Source organism: Castor canadensis, chromosome X (genome assembly GCF_047511655.1).
Source record: "Castor canadensis chromosome X, mCasCan1.hap1v2, whole genome shotgun sequence".
Classification (NCBI taxonomy): domain Eukaryota; kingdom Metazoa; phylum Chordata; class Mammalia; order Rodentia; family Castoridae; genus Castor; species Castor canadensis.
The window spans coordinates 98,147,739-98,155,069 of record NC_133405.1 but is presented as its reverse complement, the minus strand read 5'-3'; positions in this window follow the sequence as shown (position 1 = coordinate 98,155,069).

Sequence of the window (7,331 nt, the reverse complement as noted above, 5' to 3'; positions counted from 1 at the left end):
ATAGACTCTCAACAGGCAACAGTTACAAAGTTTTACAAGAAAAAAATAAGAACAAAACCCAATAAAAGTAAACATCTGAAGAAAAACTAATTTTTTGGAAAATTAGCACTTGCCAGAGTCACTTCCAATGAACTTGATTGTAAATGCTTTCAAGAAGGATCCAAACTGTGGATGACAAAAGACTTAGAACAGTCATGGTTAGAATGGTGAAGAAAGCTTAACAATTGATGAATAGTGTATTTACCTCTATTGCATACAGCATTTTAGTACAATAATTATGAATGACAGCATTATGTCAGGACCATCAAGCTTTTTAAATTATCTTTTTCAAGTTACATTCAAATTTTTAATGTAAAGAATGATAAATCTATTTATCTATCTACATACATATATGTACAGTCAATAGGTTACTATATATGTCTATGTATATATCCTCATTTCATTTTGTCTTAAAAATAAATGAATTTTAAATAAGGTACAATGTACTTGTTTATAGATGTAATCTTAGGTGCCAATGTCCAATTCTTTTAATTATTTGAGTGGCACTTCTTTGAGTGCAGTGTTTGGGCATATCTAATTACCTCAGCTTAAAGATAGTCACAATTAGGAACATATGAACACAAGCCTACAAAAGGCTGGCACCATTAACCATCTTAGTTTGGAGGATACTAGTTTAGTGAAATTTTTTTAAGCTTTGTGTACAAGATTTATATACTTGGGGAACATAAATACATTTAATATACAAAATAATGATTAGCATCATAACTACACAGAAGTCCTCTACGTAGTGGTTTAGTTTTTCTTTCTGAAGTAAAATTTAGAAGTACTGGGTCAGTGCGATAATAGATCTGCAGCACTGAGAAAAATCAAAGCTTTAGGCCTCTTACGAGTCTAGGTGACAATGTTGTTTATCTTAAATAAACTTTTTTGATGCGAAAGTTTATCTCCTGCATACGAAAATGTTTATTTAGTCAAGGCAAATAGATGCAGGCCAGGCGTGGTGTACATTGTACAACAGAGAGCACTTGTTGGATTCTTGCATGTATTAAACTCTTCTATCTTTAACTCTGCAAACCTTCGTGTAACATTGTAAAGTTTAGACATACAGTTGTACACATTTTTAGTCACAGGCACATAGGATATACTGGAATCACCTAAAATAAGAGTTGTTTGTAAAGTGTTCATTTAAAGGAGTTTAACATAAACAGGTACTCAAGTGAACCTTGACTCAGTTAAGACTCAGTTTTTTAAGTAGTCAATAAGTCCTACAAAATGTTAAGAGAACAAGAGTGGTAGGACTGGCTTGGGGGGGGGGTGGCTAGAGAAAAAGAGAAAATAAGAGCAATTATGTTTAACAAAACATAAAGTCTCTATTCTTTGAGTTGATTTGGTAAATGTTATTGAAAGCACACAATATTTTAAGAAAGCATTTTTATTTTTAAAAAATTTACTAGCATATAATAGTTGTATAGGGGATATAGTGTGATATCTACGTGCTTACAATATATCTTAGTTACATTCACCCCTCCATCATTCTCCCTCTTCCCCCTCTCTTAGAACAATTTCAATGGGTTTCATTCTTCTATTTTCATATATAGATACAAAATATATCCACCATATTCACCCTCATTCACCCTAAGAAAGCATTTTTATATTAGACATACAATTAGATTTTAGTTTTACATCAATGTATTAAACTTTGACCTTAGGAAATACTTTAGGTAATCATTTAATTATAGCCAACTTAATTATACAATAAGATTTTTAGGTGCTATATCATATATATAAAATACAAGTATATCTTAAAATCCTTTTTGGCCCTCTGGTTCCGTCTTTCTCTGCTCCCCCTTCCCCCCAGCTTTTTCCTAATTTGGGACAATCTTTATTTTAGGGCAAAGCCATACTTTATAGAATTTTTTCTTATATCTTTCCCTTAAGTTTTAAAACACATTACCATATCTTTTTATATTGTCTTTTTAAATTTGTATTTTGAAACGTTTACAAAATTTATGAATTCAGACAAAAATTACTTTTTTAACCCAACAAAATAATTTTAGTAGTCTTATTCTTAAAGAAGATTGAAAGAAAGCAACTTTAAATTGCTCTTTATATAGTAGCAATTTACAAGAACACATTTGTTAATGCACCCAAATATATTTTAAAAGAGAGTTGAATCCAAATTATATTTATGACAGAGTGAAACAGATTGAGCTCATTTGTTTAAATAAGCAAATCCAGGCATTCATAGCAGACATCTTTTTTCTTTAGTCCAGCATTTGAAAGTTAAGTCTTGAATGCTTTGAATGAGGCAGTAGAAAAAAAATATTCAGACGGAAGCAACGGCCCCTCTGTAATTACAGTCTAAGAATCATCTTAAAAATGCTCACCCCCCCCACAAAAATGTCTTAAATTAGGCATGCCAAGAGTGTCAATTTAAGCAAGCATATAATGAGCTCAAAACAACATAAAGATCAAATGGCCACTGGTAGCTAGTCAGTTATTTTCTGAAATTCCAGGGGCAGATTAAGTTTACTCAGTGTTATTTTAAGACTCATTATAGACACAGACCAATAGCGATACATAAAACGACACACAGAAAAACAATTACATTTATTTAGAGTGTAACTTTTGATAAATCATTTCCCCATAGATTTATAACTATAAATAGACTAGTCAGAATTTATTTAGGGGGCACCAAGATAGAGTCAGCACTTTTTAATTTTATATAAATTATACCTCTTTAAATCTCCTTGTTGCTTTGCATTTTATATCCCTCTCCTGTTAATTGCCAACACAGAGTTAGACAAAAGTAAGATGCTGAAGTTAGTTTAAATGAACTCAGATGGCTTGGTAAGAAGCAACCAGTGTAGGCCCAAGAGGGTAAGAGTGGGAAGGACCCCAAAATGAATGTCATTTTGGCAGCTGTATGGGACAGTTTTTCCTGTCCCCATCATCCAGGACCAGCCTGCTGTGAGTGACTTTTGCTTCATTGGCTTATGCATTTATTTATAGATTGCCAAAGTTGTGATGAGAGTTCTAGGCCACAGGCCCACTCTGGGAGGGGGTTTAATATATCAGGTTTGGCCATACATTTTTGTAAAGTGAAAATACAATTTTCCCTTGATTTTTTTTTCTGAAAATCCTAACTTTTAAATATACATCCTAAGGGAGAATTGTCAGGAATGTTAATAGGATTCCTCATACCATCAGGTTACAGTATCCACCTGTAAGAAAAAAAAAGGAAGGGATAGAAATGTTTCCATCTGACTGGACTATTGTTGCGTCCTGGTGAGGGGGTGTCACCACCTCCCATGGGGCAACCTTTTATCCTTGGGTGTCCCCAACAAAGACTGCAGAGACTGGATCTGGCCTTATGCTCCCTCTCTTGAACAGAAAGTAAAAGCACTCTTAGACAGACAGAAAGCATGAGTTTTTTTTTTTACAGTGGTGAGAATTTTGTCTTTATTGAAGTTTATCATATTTAACCCTTTTAAGTCACCCTGGAGAAGATTGAGTAAATGCATAAACCTTGGATAGTTAACCTTAAGGATGTCTGAGGTTAGCCCTCCTCATCTTAAAGTTTTATCCTTGAGTTTTAAAATCATATTTACAAAAAAGGGAAGTTTGAAATTGTGGTTGCCCCATACAGTTTACTTTCAGGCCTTCTGAGGAGCAGTGGGCAGTGACTGCCGTCCCATGAGATCCTCTGCTTTTGGTGAACTGTTGCTTGGATATTTTTTTAAAAGACTCTTACGTATTTTTTTCTTTCATCCTGGTTTTACATGAGTCTAAGACTTACAGAATGTTTCATTCCAATTAAGACTGAATAAAATAACAAAACTTCAAAATGACCTCATGAACAGCAAGAATATCTTAAGCAAGAAAAAATGCAGACAGGAGGGAGAATACACTAAGAGTCAAAAATCTTTGGGTTACCCCTATTATTGCAGTTTTGGATACAAAAGGTCTGTTTAAAAGTTTTTTTCTGATTTAAGTAACCGCAATGCAAAAATATTCCCTAATGACCCTAATAAAAGAACTTAGCCAATCTATGACTTTGTTCCCAAAGCCAATTGAAATGAAAGGATGCACGTGACTCATTATAGGAGAACAGAAGGAAAAACAGCTGCATGAAGATGCCATAGGAATTCGTTAGGGAGATCAGTTAGGGAGAATGAATGGAGTCAGAGATATGGAAGCTGCCAGTTTTTCCAGTGAATATGGTAGAATTTCACACCTTTTCCCCCCAGTGGTGCCCAGCTGGCCTCTGAGTCCTGAGAGTCAACCAGCATTGCATCCTTGCCTGGAGACTGGTGGGGGCAGGACCCCTCTTTACCCCTTCTCCCCCCCAGCTTTTCTTTTTAACACAACTTAGAGGAGAATTATTAGGGCTACTGAAAATTCTTCCCCTCCTTTTCTGGTCTTGTATCTGTGTCTTAGGAGAAGGAGAAAGTTCAGAATACTCATTCCTTTGAATTTTAAGTTTTACCTCAGGATATTTAAATATTCCTGAGTTCCGGTTGCTACATCCTAGTAAGGGAAGTCTTCCTGAGATTGTGACATCCCTCCAAGTGTCCTGGAGGTTTCTTGGGTACTCATCTCTTTATGACTCCTACTTTACAAGACTTAAGCAAGGTACTTGGAGTCAGAGAGCCAGGGTGAGCCTTGTTTCTTGTGGTGATGGGAGTTTTGCCTCCATATAGAAGCAGCAGAGATCAAGACTTAACAAAAACCTTGGCCCAGGAAGCTTCAGGGCTTAAGGAGGAGGTTGGGGAGAACTAATGTCTGTTTACTTCATCTCATGCCCGTGGAGTTTGCAGTTTGGTTTCTGTGTCAGGAGAGAAAAAGAAAGAGGTTTGAGGAAAGCTGCATGTAGCTTCAACATGCAGAGGGAAAAAGTAGGATAGAGGGAGGAGTGAGATCTGAGAGAGGAGCAGGGGGTGAAAGGAAAATAAGCTTCTCACTTGGATGATGGAGTCCTGGACAAGTCTCCAAACAACTGTTCCCAGAACCAGTGAGGCTCCAGGGAGGAAGTCTCCAAATGGGAGAAGGCCTCTTCCTGGCTTGGGTACAGAGTCTGTGATGTAGCAAAAAAAGAATTTTAGGACACATTGAGGTAGAGCCCAAAAAAGACAATTAGTAAAGCAAAGCAAAGCAAAGATAGACAGCACACAGTCCAGACATGGATGTAGCACATCTGATAACAGGCGCCACCAGTGCTCTAACATCAGGGATATTATGGTGAAAAAGTGGGCTGGGGGTTTGGCTTGAATTTACCTTAGGAAAAGTGCAACCCTTTGTTCTGACACTTGGGATATTTAATCATTCTTGCTGTTACAGTTTTATCAATTGGGCCCCAAAGATTTCAAGGTTGGCTTGCTTATTAAATTTGGGTCATTGTTACATAGATGGCTGAGCTTCTCTTTTAATAATGGGTCCCACCATATGCTCCCTTTAGGACAGGTGTCCATGTTTACAATATGCATTTTTTGTAAACACTTTCTGTGTCCAGAGGAGTCATTTTTCCCAGGTGGTTTTTCTCAGGATAAAGGTCTTTGCTTGCTCAAATTATCCTTGCTCAGTTCCCAGAGCATGCTATGCAATTGGGCCAACAGCCAAGATCAGAGGTATCTTGGAAAAGTGCTCTTCCCCCCCCCATTTTACTAAATGTTGCAGCTTATTGAGGGAGTGTAAGGCTTCAAGCAAAGAAAAATAGTACCTTGTGCTTGTTATCAAGCCGTTCATTAATGCAGTGTTTATCTCTCAATTCCTGGTTGCTGCTTCCCAGGCCTCGTTTTCCCTGATCTACCCTGCCTCACTACCAGCTGGGAAGCCATACTTTCCTCCATGTGGGGCAGGCCCATACAGTAGAAAATACAGCGCACCTGTCACATCCCACTGCGCATGCACAGGGATGTTACCAAGCCACCATGAAGGTTTGAGATTGGCTGGTGGAGCTGACCACTCTGGGGGTCGGGATTGGCTACAAAAAACGTTCTCATTAGATGGCAGCCCAGGGTAGATAGCACTGGCGTTCCCTTCTTGATCTGGCCTGCGGCTCTATGCTGTCTCCTGGCGACCTGCGCAAGTGTGAGTGAATGAGCCAGTGAGCTCCTGGTGGGTTGGATGGCGCAACCCATAACCATGGTCAGTGGCAGAGACCACAAGGTCTTCCTTCTCTTCCCAGGTGGCTGCACAGCCTTGCGCCTTGTTGAAGACCTGGCACGACTGGGAAAAGGGAGAAAGCAGGGGACGGTTTCGAGCGAAGGTGGGGAAATGTTAGGGAGGGGTTTGGAGGTAGGGTGCTAGAAAGTCTGAAATGGCCAGCAGAGGACAGAGGGCAGATTCTGGGGTTCTCAAGTGGGGACCTGGGGGTAGGAGTGGGGCGTGGCTCCGCGTGGCTGTGCGCTTGCGCGTGCGCCTGGGTGCGCGTCGAGGTGAACCCTGGCCGTGAGCGTGACGATGGCGTTCCTCCTGTCTCACCCATTCTCGCCTTAGCCGTAGGTCCCCCCATCGGTCCTCCGGCAAGGGTTAGGTGTGAGTGTGAGGAGGGCCTGTCGGGCTTCAGGCAGGTCGGGCAGTGCTGTCTATGGCCTTGGAAGAGGAAAGGCCTCGAGGTCGTCGTCCTTTACTTTGCAGATGGCACCGTCGCCGTGGGCTTTGCTGTCTGGCGGGCTGGGACAAGGGAAGAAGGTGGGCTAAGTAGAGGAGCGGTCAGGTGAAGAAGGGGCGAACGTTGGGGTTGTGGTTGGAGGTATCTGAGTCACAAAGTTGCTGGACTGGAACAGCTGGCAGAGGACAGATTCTGGGGTCATCAGTGGGGACCTACGGGGTTGGGGGAGCTATGGCCGGCAGGGCAGGCACTAGCCTTTGTGCATGCTCGTTGTAGGCTTTCATTTAGGCCAGTGGAGCTGGGGGATGGGGGATTGTGCTTGTGAGGTCTTTGACTCTGTCACCTGCAGGAACTTAGGCCCCAGGTCTTTAGATCAGCCCGTCCATGTTTAAGTATGAGGGGGAGAGAGCGGGCTTTTGGCAGGTGGGGCAGCGTGGTTTGTGGCCGCGGAGGAGCAAAAGCTTGGTGGTTGATGCTCTGTGCCATGGGCTTTGTAGTTTGGGTAGGAGAAGGAGGACAGGGGCTCATTTGAAATTGAGTAAAATTTGGAGGGTAATTTGTGAGGTGTGTTGAGTGCCAAGGCACCTGAAACTACTTACAGAAGACCAATTCTGGAGTTTCCATTGAGAAAATGGGAGCTGGACAAGAACAGAAGTGGTCCTGGCTGTATGTTAGAAAATCTGTTCATAATAGAATCCAGCTTTGCGTTAAATCTCTT